Below are 16,739 nucleotides of genomic sequence, written 5' to 3' on the forward strand. Positions count from 1 at the left end.
TAGCATTTGCTTTTTTTAAAATTACCATTGGCCCTGGTGTCTAGGGATAGACTACCATCGGTTCTGGTGTGTAGTGGTTTATTGCTAGGGGCTCTGGTGTCTAGTGGTGCAGTCTCATTGGCCCTGGTGTCTAGTGGTGTAGTGCCAATGGCCCTGGTGTCTAGTGGTGTAGTGCCATTGGCCCTGGTGTCTAGTGGTGTAGTGCCATTGGCCCTGGTGTCTAGTGGTGTAGTGCCATTGGCCCTGGTGTCTAGTGGTGTAGTGCCATTGGCCCTGGTGTCTAGTGGTGTAGTGCCATTGGCCCTGGTGTCTAGTGGTGTAGTGCCTTTGGCCCTGGTGTCTAGGGATAGACTACCATCAGTTCTGGTGTGTAGTGGTTTATTGCTAGTGGCTCTGGTGTCCAGTGGTGCAGTCTGATTGGCCCTGGTGTCTAGTGGTGTAGTTTCATTGGCCCTGGTGTCTAGTGGTGTAGTGGCATTGGCCCTGGTGTCTAGTGGTGTAGTGCCATTGGCCCTGGTGTCTAGTGGAGTAGTGCCATTGGCCCTGGTGTCTAGTGATTTATTGCCCTTGTGTGCAATGCCCTTTATCCAGGTGTCAAAGTTTTTTCATTCCTGGTACTGGGTATTTTATTGTCCTAGTCATTTATAATCTGTAGTTTCCCATTCTGAGTTGTGAAGGTTAGTTTCCCGCTCTGTAATGCCCGGTTGTGTGGTGCCCATCAATGGTGTATTGCTCCAGCCACTGATATCTGTTGGTTTAGTTGCCCAGTCCCTGGCATCCGGCTGTTAGCATTAGTGCACCACGCCCTTGCATCCTGTGACTGGGGCCCCTAGTTTCTTGTATCCAAGGACTTTAGTCCTGTAGTCCTTGTATCCATTGTTTCCTAGTCCCTGGTATCTCGTGGTTTCCCTATTTGCCGCTTTGCTGTCTTCTGTGACAACCTGAGGCTTGTGACCACCACTAATTTTATAGCAATGTTTTTAGGTTACTATATTAAATTTAATATTTGGCAGTATTATTTGAGTACTGTATGTTGGCATTATCTAAGCATTGTATGGTGGTATCTGAGGACTGTATGGTGATATTATTTAAGCACTGTATGGTATTTTTTTTTTATTATTGTATGGTGTTATTTGATCACCGAATGTTGATGGTATTTTGGTATTTGTGCACCATATGGTGGTATTATCTGAGCACTGTATGAGTTGTTATCTGAGCACTGTTTGGTGGTATTAATTGAACACTGAATGGTGGTATTATCTGAGCACTAAGCCAGTGGGGGGGGGGGGGGGGGGTGCACAGGTTCCCCCTTGCCAGTGGCGCACCTCCAATTACCGTATCTTTTGGTGTATAAGACCGTGTGACTTATAAAGAGCTCACTGGTATGCAGGAGGCGGGGGGAGCGGCGAGTAAAGAGCTGTAGAGGTGAAGCAGGAGAAGTAAGTTCACTTATTTATTTTAAGGTTTGATCTGAGGTCTGATATGGAGGTCTAAAGGGGGTCTGATCCGAGGTCTAATATGGGAAGGGTCTGATCTGAGGTCTGATGCGGCAGTCTGATCTGATGTCCTAATATAGGGTTCTAACATGACATTCTGATGGGGGTCTCTTCTGAGGTTTGATATGGGGGTCTGATCTGAAGATCTGATATGGGGGTCTAATTTGAGGTCTGATATGGGGTCCTGATCTGAAGATCTGATATGGGGGTCTAATTTGAGGTCTGACACGGGGGTCTGATTTAAGGTCTGATATGGGGTCCTGATCTGAAGATCTGATATGGGGGTCTGATTTGAAAGGTAAGAGGGTATTTTTTGTACTGCACACAATAGAAGGTGGTATTTTTTCTACTGTTGCACAATATAAGGGGGTATGTTTATACTGGCACACATTAAAAGAGGTTATTTTTTTACTGGCACACATTATAAAGAGAAGTGTTACTACTCATGGAGTATGGGGAACATGATTACTAGTACGGGCACAATGAGGGCATTATTACCATTGGGTACCATTGGGAGCACAGGAGGCACAGTATAGGGGTCAGGATGAGGTGTTAAGAAGGTGGGAGGATGATGGAAAAGTAGGAAACTAAAAGATGTCTGTTCATCAGACTCTGCAGAGACAAGAAATGAAAGAAGTTATCATGGCGGTCTGGTCGGAAAGGAGAAGATGAGGAAAGAGAACGTCTACATCAGAGGAGACGTCACTGGATGTAAGAGGTGTGTGGCACTTTATTGTCCTGCATGTAAGCGCTGTATGTAACGTTTTCCAAGTATGCCTTTAACGGTAGGGCTGGAGGGAGGATTAAGGTTCAGAATAGGGATCAGCAAATTTCATATTTTGAAGTTCGTGTTGTGGTATTTACTGAATTGCGTTATGGATTCCGTTACCTCGGACCATAACGCAATTCTATGATGGAATGCCTTTAGAGGCATTCCGTTATTTATTCCGTCATAATAGAAGTCTATGGGCTGCATAACGGATCCGTCCTGTTTCCGTTATGCAGGGGAGTCCTCTTCTGCATAACGTAAACCGGACGGATCCGTTATGCACCTTCTCTATAATGAGACATCCTCGGTCGTGTCCTCGCTGTAACACGTAGCGGCAGTCAATGACGGTCCTAGACGAGGGGCCCTCTTTAGTGCAGCAGCCGCTGTTAGGGCTATTATGGGATCTCTAAATGAATACGCTCTCGCAGTATATCTCAATTGGCCGGGGTTTAACAAGCTGCCCACTCATGGACACGATTTATCGCCACTTGAAGTATTTCATGATAGATTAGAAGTACAGTGCGAGACCTCACTTCTTCCCATCCGTCGCCCCTGTTCCACTTCACAATCCATTCCCTTCACTTGGGGACATTCGGTGTTAATAATTTAATACTCTCCGCACATTGAAAGATCATTCTGAAGAGCGGAACTTTTATGGCTGGACACGGCCATCCCTGAGCCCTGCGTACGGCACTGCGGCTGCGGCAGGATGAGCTGGGGAATAAAGAGTTAACGGTTCTTCATCTCTGACTAAATACAGTATGCAAGCGAGCTTATGTCAGCCAAACTGGAAGGGGGGTCCATCTGTAGATGGCTGTGGGGTTCTTGCCCCCTTATCATTCAGTCGGCTAACGAGGGGCAGGAACCATGAAACCTCTGTCTACAGAATGATCTGTATACGTTTTTTCCCATAAAGCATTGGCCCCTGGGTCTCCTCAATGAGAGCCAGTCCTCCTTTCTCCTGAGCTGATGACATACACAAAAGGACAGAACAGCAGTGGTCTCCAGCCTGTGGCCCCCACTTGTTGCAGAGCTACAACTCTCAACATGCCTTTCAGGCCATGCTAGAAGTTGTTGTTCGGAGTCACGGGTTGGAAACCAGCAGTTTATGGGATTAAAATACAATTAGGAAAGATGGGACTGTATCTGGGGGTCACCAAAGCTTCAGACACCAAGGAATGGGGGGGCTAAATCAATGGGAATTCCCCCCCATGAGATGAAAAACTGGGACTTCAAACCTCTGGAAACCACCAAGATCTGGGGTATCTCCATTATCCTTAGGATGTAGACAATGGAGATTTGGTAAGGAACTGGGGCAGAACGTCACAGGGCACCCCAAAGAAATCGGTTTACCCACTGGGGACCTTTTATACCATGTTGGGCACCAAGAAAGCTTTTGGTCCTGGAAAGAAGTGTCCACAAGGGTAAAGCTTGTGCCATGTGAAGGAAGGAACCGCGCCACTCTCGTCCATAGGCTGCGTCTGACATTGCAATATTCAATTGAATAGGGCTGAATTGCAACACCAGGTACAGCCTATAGACAAGGGAGGCGCTGTTTGTCAAAAAAATCTCAGATCCCCTTTTGCTGTACACGGGGACTTAATGCATCAATTTGCATAATGTATTGCTGCTTATGGAAGCGAGGATTATGATATTCGCATTTACCCCTCTGGTGCTGACCTGACTATGAAGTCCTGATGAAGTGTGTGTGTATATATATATATATATATATATATATAAAAGTTTATTTTCCCGGTCGGGCTTGTTTTCTAACCTTACAGCATCCTGTGTGTTGTAATTCGCCACTAATACGTAAATGATGAATCGGTGGCAGCTGGAAACCACTGGGATAAATGTGAGATGTTTTCAGATATCATTCGTAAAATAATTGATTTTGGGTTTGTGCGCTCGACACCCATCCCTCGGAATAATGAGCACTGGGGAATGTGTCTAATAACAGCACGATGCTGGCAGTACATGGCGTCACCATCCAGTGGCGCTCCTATCATGGCCATGAATCCAGCTGTCCTACCTGTGCCGTCCCTTCGGGTCACTATGGGTAGTATGAGTGCCCTATTGTGACGCCCATACTGCCACCTGTTGGGTGCAGCTTGTAAACGTACTGGGACAGATGGGCAGAGGCCAAACTGTGCAAAATAGTCGTTCAGGGAACTCTACATATGTGGTGATGACTGGAAGGAGGAAGGTCCTGGCAGGGCAATAGAGATGTTCTCTATTATAATGTCTCCAGAGATCTCCGATCATGGGCACATCTGGATGCTTAAAGCTGCCGACAGCTATTCCTTCTGACCTACCATAAACACGTAAGCTCGACTTAGCATGGGAGAGGGGAAGAAGCTAGTGTCGGACAGCTCTGGCAAGAGCTCATTTCTCGTGAGATGAAAGAATCGGGCATGTATAAATCCAATATGTCTGATCTTCTTGCCCCTGACATCATCTGTTGGACGGAGAACCAGCACACCCCATATACATAAGATAGCCAGTCCCACCAAAATCGTCAGCTTTGGCCTTATGTGTGTGGCCACATTTCTGTGTTGGGCAAATGCTCGTTTGGTTAACAGTCATCTCCCCAATTCCCCTCTATACACATGCACGCTCAGCCTGACGTGCAAGTGTTGTGAATGGGAGAGGGGAGAAAGCCTCTGGTAGACAGGCCAAGGAAACGATGGGCAGCTCCATCCTTATTTCTCCCATCATCTGCCGTCAGGGGGAGAGCCAGGACACCTCCATAACACAGGACATGGTTGACCTAGGTTTATCGAATGTGTGCGGTCAAACACCCTTTTTAGATCTAGTAGGGTGCAGACAATGAGTCCATGGTTGACTGACTTCTATGTGTTTGCTTTCCTATCTGTGATCCACATTGGGGACCTGGTGATAAGCAGCTGCTGGGGCCATGGGTTTGAATCCAACAAGACCAGCAATCATATGTTTCCATATATGTTTCCATTTCTGTCTCCTACTCACAGAAACTTCTCTGTATTACAGGAGCACTCTGGGTAAAATTGACAGTTACACTGTGTGAAGCCTGGTGCAGGACCCGAGGGGGTGGAGCATGACACAGGAGTCCTCTCTGATGTTCTTTAAATCCCTTTTGCATACCCTGCCCCTGAGGAATGAGGAACACAATTCATGAAATCCTGCATCCCACCTAGAACAGACTCCACCTCGCCCTCTTTTGCAGCCACACATAGGAGAGTTGGCTAGGCGCGCACATGACCCTCTAGGCTACTTTCACATCTGCGTTTTCAATTCCGCTATTGAGATCCGTCATAGGATCTCGATAGCGGAAGAAAACGCTTCAGTTTTGTCCCCATTCTTTGTCAATGGGGACAAAACTGAACTGAACGAAACGGAGTGCACCAAAATGTATTCCGTTCCGTTTGGTTGCTTCCCCATCGCGGACAGAAAAAGCGTTTTTCTGTCCGCGATGTGGCGCGGAGCAAGACGGATCCGTCCAGGCACACAATGTAAGTCAATGGGGACAGATCCGTTTTCTCTGATACAATCTGGCACTTTCAATGGTGTTCATGACGTACCCGTCAAGGCTATAGAAGACGTAATACAAACGGATCCGTTCATGACGGATGCATGCGGTTGTATTATGGTAACGGAGCCGTATTTGCAGATCCATGATGGATCCGCAAAAAAAACGCTAATGTGAAAGTAGCCTCAGGTCTAGGGGCGATATGGAGACGGGCATACTGGTGATGTCAGGAGAATCGCAGGCACGCACCTCCACTTTTTCATGGCTGGATATGATCACCAATAGGTCAGTGTTTACACTACTCATACAGACTTGAAGTTTGGTTCCTTGCCTTGGCAGCACATGCTCCTTTAGCTAAACAAGCTCCACACTACGTTGCCCCCACTAGCCACACATATAAGCCCCTATAATGATAGAGTCAATCATGTAGTGCCCCAAAACATATCATTATGTGCTTGGTACCTCCAATCATAGAGCCTGATGTTGTGGGTGGTGAAGGCCACTATGGTCTCACTTGATACCCCAGGGCCTAAAATCCCTTTGTGCCCTCCATATTATCCGGCCCTGACCCTCCAATTCGGAGCCCACTTCCTTTAAGCCAGATCGGTATAAATCCAGAATTGGGCACCATACCAATGCAGAGTATACCTGCCATCAAACGCGTTTCAGAACAAGTCTACACATGTGCCTGGAGAAACGCAAACAATACCATCGACTGCTTCGAGGATAAGCTTCCTGGCGAAAAATTAAAAAGACATTTAGTGAAATGTTTCCAAGTCTTTGTCACTTGTCCCCCATCCCCCCCATAAGAGAGGCTGCATGGTTTCACCCAGCATTCGGATCACTAATTTATGTCTTATTGCCGATCCCCACACATTTTGGAAGCACATGAAATGAAGCGCGCTCCCCCTCCTCTTAAGGCCTTCGAGTGCATTTAAATCAGGTTTTTTTAATTTAAATAGTTGTATTGCTTCCATCTTCGCGATAGTGTGTTCAAGGACATTCAGGTCTCTGCATATAATTAGAGACTAATAGAAGTATATTAAAAAAACCTACAGCAAACAGTAATCGCACCAGCACTTGGTAGGTTTTGAAAGGGATTAGACAACAATACTCTGTGAAAGTGTAAAGGATTAAACGCACAGGGGAAACTATTTCAAATGGTTTTGTCTTCATTATTGCTTCAAACAAGATGTTCCAAGATCATAAACTCTGCAACGGGAAGATATTTGAAGGGGGTTCTCCAATCTGCACAATCCTTTTTCATTAGAAGAGCTTCTAAAAATGAGCTGTCCCCCAGCAATCGGTGGTGATCTGTAGAAGAACCTGGCAGCAAGTGTTAGTTTTCCCTGCAGCACCGCCACAGGTGAAATTAAGCATTACACCATTCTCATTGAAATCAATAGGCAGTTTGTATAATGCATTGAGGTGCTGGGTCCTCCAGAATGAGAGGTCATTTTTGTAACTGCTCTTCACTCTGGTTAAAGGGAGTCTGTCAGCAGTTTCGATCATGCTAAACTGCTGACATAGCTAGGTACGGTCTCGGAAGAGTGGTACAAACATACCTTTTGTGGAGCTTTCCTCATCGAGTAGTGTGAAAATGAAGTTTTATTCTGACAGGTTCTGCTCCTAAAAATGTCCAGGAGGTGGAGCTTCACTGTAATGGATGCGTTGCATTAATTGCTTCACAGCTCCTCCCCTCTTCCTACAGCTGTCACTCAGAGCAGAGGGGAGGAGTTATTAATCAGCTCGATGCAGAGAGCACTTCTCAGTGAGGCCCCGCCTCCTGGACTCTTGCAGAACCTGGCAGAATAAAACTTCATATTCATTCCTGAGGAGAAAAGCTCCACAAAAGGTATGTTTTTTTTATTGCTCTCCCCAGCCACTACTTAGTGCTGTCAGCAGTTTAGCATTGTCAAAACTGCTGACCGACTCCTTTTAATAGATAAGGGTGCTGAGAAGAGCGGTGTGCTGAAGTGATTGGGAGCAGCGCTGCAGTAACCAGCTCTGTCCACTGCACAATGGATGGAGTTGTATATTTTTGCCACAGACCTACAGCAAAACAGATGATCCGTGGGAGTGCAGGGTAACACGTAGCAATGGCCTATCCTGAGGACAAGCCTTCACTTGCAAAAGCATGGACAACACTTTTAAGTTTTCACAATCAGTCCTTTAGTAGCTGCATTATGTAAGAGGTTTAATCTGCGCATGCGCTGTATGTAAATTACCTTGCAGGATTGATGGAGGTGGATCTGCTTGGCAGAAGGGTCACGCCCAAGTCAAGACCAGTTTTGCTTGATTGACATCCATAAGGACAAGATACCTTGTTGCAAATCCGTTCTTAATCCTGGGCATGCACCACTGTCTTCTGGATGTCGGTAGGCTTCGCATAGAGGTGCTCGTACTGAAAAAGACCCCCTCCTGGTGCTCAAAATTGCCTGCCAGCAAAGGAATAAAAGTATGATTTTATCGACAGTGATGAGGAAGGAATCATTTTAAACTGCAGGATCACCCCTGCCAGGGTAGGTGCTTGGTTTAATAGGGGTGATCCAGGTGACAGAGCCTCTTTAAAGAGCATCTGTCAGCAGATTTGTACCAATGACACTGGCTCACCTGTTACATGTGCAGCTGTGTTAGTCCCATGTTCATATGTGCCCACATTTCTGAGAAAAATTATGTTTTAATAAATGCAAATGAGCCTTTAGGAGCAACGGGGGCGTTACCGTTACACCTAGAGTCTCTGCTCTCTCTGCAACTGCCGCGCCCTCTGCACTTTGACAGGACCAGGCAGCGAAATCATCATCACACCTGGCCCTGTCAATCAAAGTGCAGAGGGCCCAGAGTCTCTAGGAGTAATGGCAACGCCCCCGTTGCTCCTAGAAGCTCATTTGCATATATTAAACCTCATTTGGGCGCATATGAACATGAGACCAACACAGATGACTTCAGCTGCCAAGAGCACGTGGAACAGGTCAGCCGCTGTCATAGGGACAAGTCTGCTGACAGATGCCCTTTAACTCACGGAGGATTGTTTCTGTATGACCACCCACAACATATATCATTACGCAGCCCCCCTCTCTCCTGTCTTACGGACTCTAGAAAAGCTGAGCGACAACCCAAAGATCTGCAACCCTATTTGTTGTCACCCAGCTTTCCCTTGGGCACATGCCTTTTTTTTTTTTTTTGGGGGGGTGGGGGTGGGCAGCGCTGCTAATTATAATTAAATTAAAATGAGCAAAGCTGGACTAGTGATGTGACTACAGAAGATGAATCTGGAGGGTATCCATCAAGGCCTATTACAGAGAGGCACGTCTCACGAGGAGGGATCTGCAGAGACGCAATGGAGGACATTTAAGCGATGGCATGCGGGGAAAGTTACCACGAAAAAAACAAGACCCACTGTTTTATGGCTCCAGTGCAAACTGTTCGGAAGCCGATCCTGACTGAAAGCAATAAGGCCCTCGTCTGGAGGAAACCTTCACTTAATTCTGCTCTAAATGATTACACGTCGGCAGAATGAGCCGTTCTGTTAAATCCGGCTTAATTTATAAGCGAGGTTGTGTCATCTGAATCTATTAGGCCTTTATCTATGTGGTTCCTAATAGAAAAAGTGCGTCGAGTTGGTAGGGAGCCCGCGACGAATGGCTCTCTCACACAGAGCATTACCCAGATAAGTAGCTGAATAACTTTTGGCTGTCATTTGAGCGTTGGCGCCAATGTCTCACCCTTTATCTGCTGTCATCGAGAATCAGGACACTCCGATATTCCCCTGAAAAGAGGGGAAACGAGCCGAAGGCTCTTCTCAGGATATACATAACCTGACAAACTGAGCGATTTACTGCCCCGCTCACACAATGCATCACTCCAGTCCTCCAATATATTCCGAATATCAGCTATAATTTACCTGCAACCAACAAGATGTGTTTATGTCCTGCAGATTTTTTTCCTTTTTTTTATTTTTAATTTTATTTGCTTTTTTCTTTAATTTCTTGATCATTTTTTATTTAAATTAATTTTAATTTCTTTATTTGTTTGCAATTTATACTCCTTTCTCTAAATTTATTTTGATGGATTTTTATTAATTCCTCTAAATTGATTTTATTTATTTTGTATTTTATTTATTTTTCTTCAAAACCAATTTCAATTTTTTTTAAATATTTTTAACTTTTATTTATCTTTGGTCTGTGATTTATTTGTCTATTTTGTTTGATGTTATATGTGATTTGTTTTTAGTTTTAGGCAGTGTTTTTTTTATTACTTTTCCTATATTTTTTCCTTACATTTCCTTTTTTAATTGCTTCTATTTTTTTCTATTTATCTTTAGGCGCTTTAATTGCTTGAATGTATTTTTTCATAATTTTTTTTTCCGCCAATTTTTTAAGTATAAAAAAAATCAGCTTTAAAGTTTTTTTTCTCAATTTTTTTCCCCTAGAGTGTCCACTCTTGAATCTTCTGTTACATCCTGGATTAATATAAATTCTATCAGCCCGTATTGTGAGAAGCCTAAATGGTGGTGAAAGACAGCGCTATTCTCTAATAACAGACAGCTATTAAATCTTTGCCTGATTTTTTTTTTTTCCCACCATTATGAAAATAAAACAGTAATCTCTCTGAGGTTTTTTTTTTTAATAAATGTGATACGGTATTATATTGAATATAATTATAGCGAAAGTGATGCCAGGGACAGACGCGGCCAAAGACGTGAGATGGGTATCACTTTCGCTGCCAGGCAGGGGGAATGTACAGATGTATTTAGAGGTGGAATGTTTTAAACTGGCAGACATCAGCATATTTTTTTTGCTCTTTGTACCTTGATATGGTGGCGGGGGGGGGGGGGGGGGGGTTGAAACGTTATATCTTAGCTTTTTTCCTTTAAGTCGTCCTTGCTAAATGAAACAAGATCACACACTGAATGTTACTGTTTGGGTTCATTCGTAGACAAAAAAAAAACAAAGTGCAGTCAGGAATGTTGTGTGTAGCCTGCACATTTTGGGTCTTTTTCCTCTGCTGGTTTCCCTCTCCATACCTGATGTTTGGGTGTTTGGGCAGGCTCTTTCTGATGTACTGTAAGCCAATCAGATGTCTCCCCCAGTGAGGGGGAGAAACACTGCAGCTGCATCCCCCTCCTCCCTGTCTGTTGTACTGATGGCTATTTTGGAGACTGAGGAGGTTTGTGAACATTTATAGAGAGCCTGTAGACACAGAGAGGGCTGCTGGAAGGTGAGGAAGATGCCCCTTTCCATTTATGCAAACCTGAGTATGACTTTAAAGTGAATGTCCACCCTCTGATCGGTGGGGGTCTGACCACTAGGACTCCCGCTGCTCATGAGAACAGGGATCTTGTGGCCCTACATGAATGGAGAAGCAAGTCACGCATGTGCTGTGATCATTCTCTGTGGACCACTGGGAAAAGCTGTGTGTTATCCTCTGCTATGTCTGTCTGTCCCATAGAGAATAAGTGGACATGCACAACCTTCTGTTCAGAGAATTGGACCGCATGTGGATAAGGGGATACTTTCAGAACTTGGCACATGCCCCAGGTGTCTCATACTAACCTAGAATGGGAGTTTGACTCTCTAATGACAACCCAGCTCCTGCTTAAACATCCACAATTGGAGGAACCCTTAATCCCAGCCATGTAATCCTATGATCACCATGGTCAACGGAGACCATGGCATGATAGAAGGGTTTGATGGGTTCTTTAGCCCTCTGGATAGGTCATCATTATCAGATGAGTGGGGGTCCGATACCCAACACCCCTACTGATCAGCTGTTCCTGGCAGCGACCAGTGCCAGGACCAAGCTGGAGGCAGACATCTCCATCCCCTGTGTAGTGGTTGTGGTTCTGGTTGGGGGGGGGGGGGGGGGCTGCAGCTACATTCTCACTTGAGTGAATGGGATCTGAGATGCAATAGATGGAGGCTACACGGATGGATGGAGCATTTTTGCTTCTGTCCCAGTCCACTTTGTAGTTTCCATTGCCGGCTGTGTGCTCAAAGAGCTGATCTAGAGTGAATATATACTATGCCAGGTGTTGGACTCCCACTGATCTGATACTGATGAGCTATCCTTAGGACAGGCCATCAATATCTAAAAAACCTTTTAAATATTTCTGATCTATGGTTCCTGCAGTCACCACTAGGGGGAGCTCAGTAGTTTACTGAATACACCGAATGCACTCTCTAGTGGTGGACATCTGTATGGGTGATCTGAAGTTCTGTTTCAGAAAAATGGAGCTCCAATATCAATAAATATATGTAGAGGGATGAACCTATTCAGAAAATGGGTCGCTCTAGAAGTAAGTTTGACATGGCCTTAAAACCCAAAATACGTGATCTGACACCTGTCTGTCCTGTTTACGCTGAATTGAAGGAATTTTCTGTATTTTCATCTGTGTATCCTTGTTTATGAGTAAAAGCATTATAGAGAGGATCTGCAGTCACAGGACCTGACCTCGCATTCAGTTTGTAGCTACAATACTGAGGAGAGGGGGATCTTCCTATTCTTTGTTACATTGTAGTCACCGAACTTTCTGATGAAATGTATAATTATTTGAGTCATGTAAAAATCCAAAGGTTACACTTGTGGTTCAGCACCAATGAACTTGCTTTTCTCTAAGAGGCGCTTACCCCATTGGGCCACGTTGGACCCTATCACCTTGTTTATCAGACTAATCTTTTTCTGCATCAAAAGGTTTTGTAAGTCCAGGGTAATTTTTGGTCACAGTAAAACCACGTTTACCACGTCCTCAATGAGGAGGGGGGGGGGGGGGGGTTGGACCCCAGATGCTTTGCCTAGGGTCCCGGATGTAGAGACTGCCAAGGATACAAGTACATTTCCATCCTCTCGTCAGCGATACAGCGGAATAAGGCAGACGGGTGCGGGAGCCATTGGCTCCAATCCCACAGTTCACTCTCATGGGCCACTAGACCTGAAGCCGACGAGACAGTAAAACGGTACAGGTAGTCACAAAGCAAAGATGCAATCATGACTGCCTGCACCTGGACTCATGTAACTCAGGCCACAGGCCAGAAGAGGCCAGTGACCTACATTGTAGAAAGCGGCATGGCGGAGGATTCAAGTGAGGGTTTTCATTTGTGTTTCTTTGTGACTTTGGCGGAACATACTATTGGGAGCACTATGTAGGGCATTATAACTACTGGGGGCACTATATGGGGTATTATAACAACTGGGGGCCCTATATAGGGCACTATAACTATTGGGGGCATTATGTGGGTCAATATAACTACTAGGGCACTATAGGGGGCATTATAACAACTGGGGGCACTATATGGGGCATTATAGCCAGTGGGGGCACTATATGGGGCATTATAACCACTGGGGGCACTACAGTTGAAACCAGAAGTTTACATACACTATATAAAAAGACACATATGCATGTTTTTCTCAATATCTGACATAAAATCAGAATAAACCTTTCCGTAATTATTATTATTTGCCAAATGCGAGAATAATGAGAGTGAGAATGTTTTAAGGCATTTTTATTACCTTCTGCAAAGTCAAAAGTTTACATATATTTCATTAATATTTGGTACCATTGCCCTTAAAATGTATGACTTGGGTCAAACGTTTTGGATATCCTTCCACAAGCTTCTCACAATAGTTGGTTGGAATTTGGGCCCATTCCTCCGGACAGAACTGGTGTAACTGAGCCATGGTTGTTGGTCGCACCTGCCTTTTAAAGGGAACCTGTCACCGGGATTTGGGGTATAGAGCTGAGGACATGGGTTGCTAGATGGCCGCTAGCACATCCGCAATACCCAGTCCCCATAGCTCTGTGTGCTTTTATTGTGTAAAAAAACCGATTTGATCCATATGCAAATTAACCTGAGATGAGTCAGAGCTTGAAAATATGACTCTTCTCTGGTCACACAGGTAAGATATGACTCTTTTATGTTAATTTGCATAAAAGGCGGGAAGTACAAAAATGCATAATACTGATTAAATTTAAAATGAAATTAAAAGTGTCATTTATATGTTTAGGGTAACAGAATGAACATTTAGAAACGCTCAGTGAGGGTAGCATAGTAGAGGTGACAGGTTCCCTTTAAGCTTTGCCCATATATTTTCAATAGGATTGAGATCAGGGCTTTGTGATGGCCGCTCCAAAACATTGACTTTGTTATTCTTAAGCCACTTTGTAACCAGTCTGGCAGTATGCTTCGGGTCATTGTCCATTTGGAAGACCCATTTCCGCCCAAGCTTTAACTTCCTGGCTGATGTCTTGAGACGTTGCTTCAGTATTTCCACATGATCTTCTTTCCTCATGATGTCATCTATTTTGTGAAGTGCACCAGTCTCTCCTGCAGCAGAACCACCCCACAACATGACGCTGCCGCCCCCGTGTTTCACAGTTGGGATGGTGTTCTTAGGCTTCCAAGCTTCTCCCTTTTTCCTCCAAACGTAACGATGGTCATTATGGCCAAAAAGTTTAATTTTAGTCTCGTCAGACCACAGGCTTTTTTATGTTTCTTTTGGAGTAATGGCTTCTTCTGGGCAGAGTGGCCTTTCAGCCCATGTTGATAAGTCCTCGTTTGGATATTGACACAATCTTACCAGCTTCCGACATCATCTTCACAAGGTCTTTTGCTTTTGTTCTTGGGTTGATATGCACATGTCGGACCAAAGCGCGTTCATCTCTGGGACTCAGAACCCGTCTCCTTCCTGAGCGGTATGATGGCTGGACATTCCCATCTTGGTTGTACAGATGAACGAGGCACCTTCAGGTATCTTGAAATTGCACCCAAGGTTGAGCCAGACTTGTGCACGTCCACAATTCTCTTCCTGGTATCTTGGCTGATTTCTTTAGACTTTCCCATGATGCCACACAAAGAAGCAGTGTGTTTCAGGTGTGCATTTAAATACATCCACAGGTGTCTCTAATGAACTCAGATGTTGTCAACAAACCTAACAGAAGCTTCCAAACACATGACATCATCATATGGGCAGTCCAGAATTGTTTAAAGGCATAGTAATCTTAGTGTATGGAAACTTTTGACATTGCAGAAAGTAATAAAAATGCCTTAGTACATTCTCACTCTCTCATTATTCTGTCATCTGGCAAATAATAAAAATTATGGTAATTCTAATTGACCAAAAACAGGAAAGGTTTATTCTGATTTCATGTCAGATATTGAGAAAAACATGAATCTGTGTCTTTTTATATAGTCTATGTAAACTTCTGGTTTCAACTGTATATGGTTAATTATAACTACCTGGGGCACTATACAGGACATCATAATTACTAGGAGCACTATGAGAGCATTATTACTCCTGGGGGCACTATATGGAACATTATAACTACTGGGGGCACTATGAGAGCATTATTACTCCTGGGGGAACGATATGGGACATTATAACTACTGAGGTATCTGTGGGAGCATTATAACTACCGGGGGAACCATACAGGACATTATACTGGGGGCACTACACAAAGTATTATAACTACTGGGGCCACTATGGGGGCATTATAACTACTGGGAGTGCTACAAGGGGATATTTAAATGGGGGCACTATAGGAGACATTATTACTACTGGGACACCACAGGGGGCCCATATTACTACTTGGGTCATGATAGGGGCATTATTACTACTAGAGAAACTGGGGGAGGGGCATTATTATTATTGGGCTCAATATGGAGGGCATTACTACTAACGGGTCACTCCTGGGAAGCATTATCACTATTAGTAATGAGAGCACTCTGAGAGAGAATTATTACTGTTGGTTGGACTTCCAGGAGCACTATTACTGTAGATGGGGTTATCTGTGTGGCACTATTATTCTTTCCATATACAGTGGGGGAAATAATTATTTGACCCCTCACTGATTTTGTAAGTTTGTCCAATGACAAAGAAATGAAAAGTCTCAGAACAGTATCATTTCAATGGTAGGTTTATTGTAACAGTGGCAGATAGCACATCAAAAGGAAAATCGAAAAAATAACTTTAAATAAAAGATAGCAACTGATTTGCATTTCATTGAGTGAAATAAGTATTTGAACCCCTACCAACCATTAAGAGTTCTGGCTCCCACAGAGTGGTTAGACACTTCTACTCAATTAGTCACCCTCATTAAGGACACCTGTCTTAACTAGTCACCTGTATAAAAGACACCTGTCCACAGAATCAATCAATCAAGCAGACTCCAAACTCTCCAACATGGGAAAGACCAAAGAGCTGTCCAAGGATGTCAGAGACAAAATTGTAGACCTGCACAAGGCTGGAATGGGCTACAAAACCATCAGCAAGAAGCTGGGAGAGAAGGTGACAACTGTTGGTGCGATTGTTCGAAAATGGAAGGAGCACAAAATGACCATCAATCGACCTCGCTCTGGGGCTCCACGCAAGATCTCACCTCGTGGGGTGTCAATGGTTCTGAGAAAGGTGAAAAAGCATCCTAGAACTACACGGGAGGAGTTAGTTAATGACCTCAAATTAGCAGGGACCACAGTCACCAAGAAAACCATTGGAAACACATTACACCGCAATGGATTAAAATCCTGCAGGGCTCGCAAGGTCCCCCTGCTCAGGAAGGCACATGTGCAGGCCCGTCTGAAGTTTGCCAATGAACACCTGAATGATTCAGAGAGTGACTGGGAGAAGGTGCTGTGGTCTGATGAGACCAAAATAGAGCTCTTTGGCATTAACTCAACTCGCTGTGTTTGGAGGAAGAAAAATGCTGCCTATGACCCCCAAAACACCGTCCCCACCGTCAAGCATGGGGGTGGAAACATTTTGCTTTGGGGGTGTTTTTCTGCTAAGGGCACAGGACAACTTATTCGCATAAACGGGAAAATGGACGGAGCCATGTATCGTGAAATCCTGAGCGACAACCTCCTTCCCTCTGCCAGGAAACTGAAAATGGGTCGTGGATGGGTGTTCCAGCACGACAATGACCCAAAACATACAGCAAAGGCAACAAAGGAGTGGCTCAAGAAGAAGCACA

Source organism: Bufo bufo, chromosome 10 (assembly GCF_905171765.1).
Source record: "Bufo bufo chromosome 10, aBufBuf1.1, whole genome shotgun sequence".
Classification (NCBI taxonomy): Eukaryota; Metazoa; Chordata; class Amphibia; order Anura; family Bufonidae; genus Bufo; species Bufo bufo.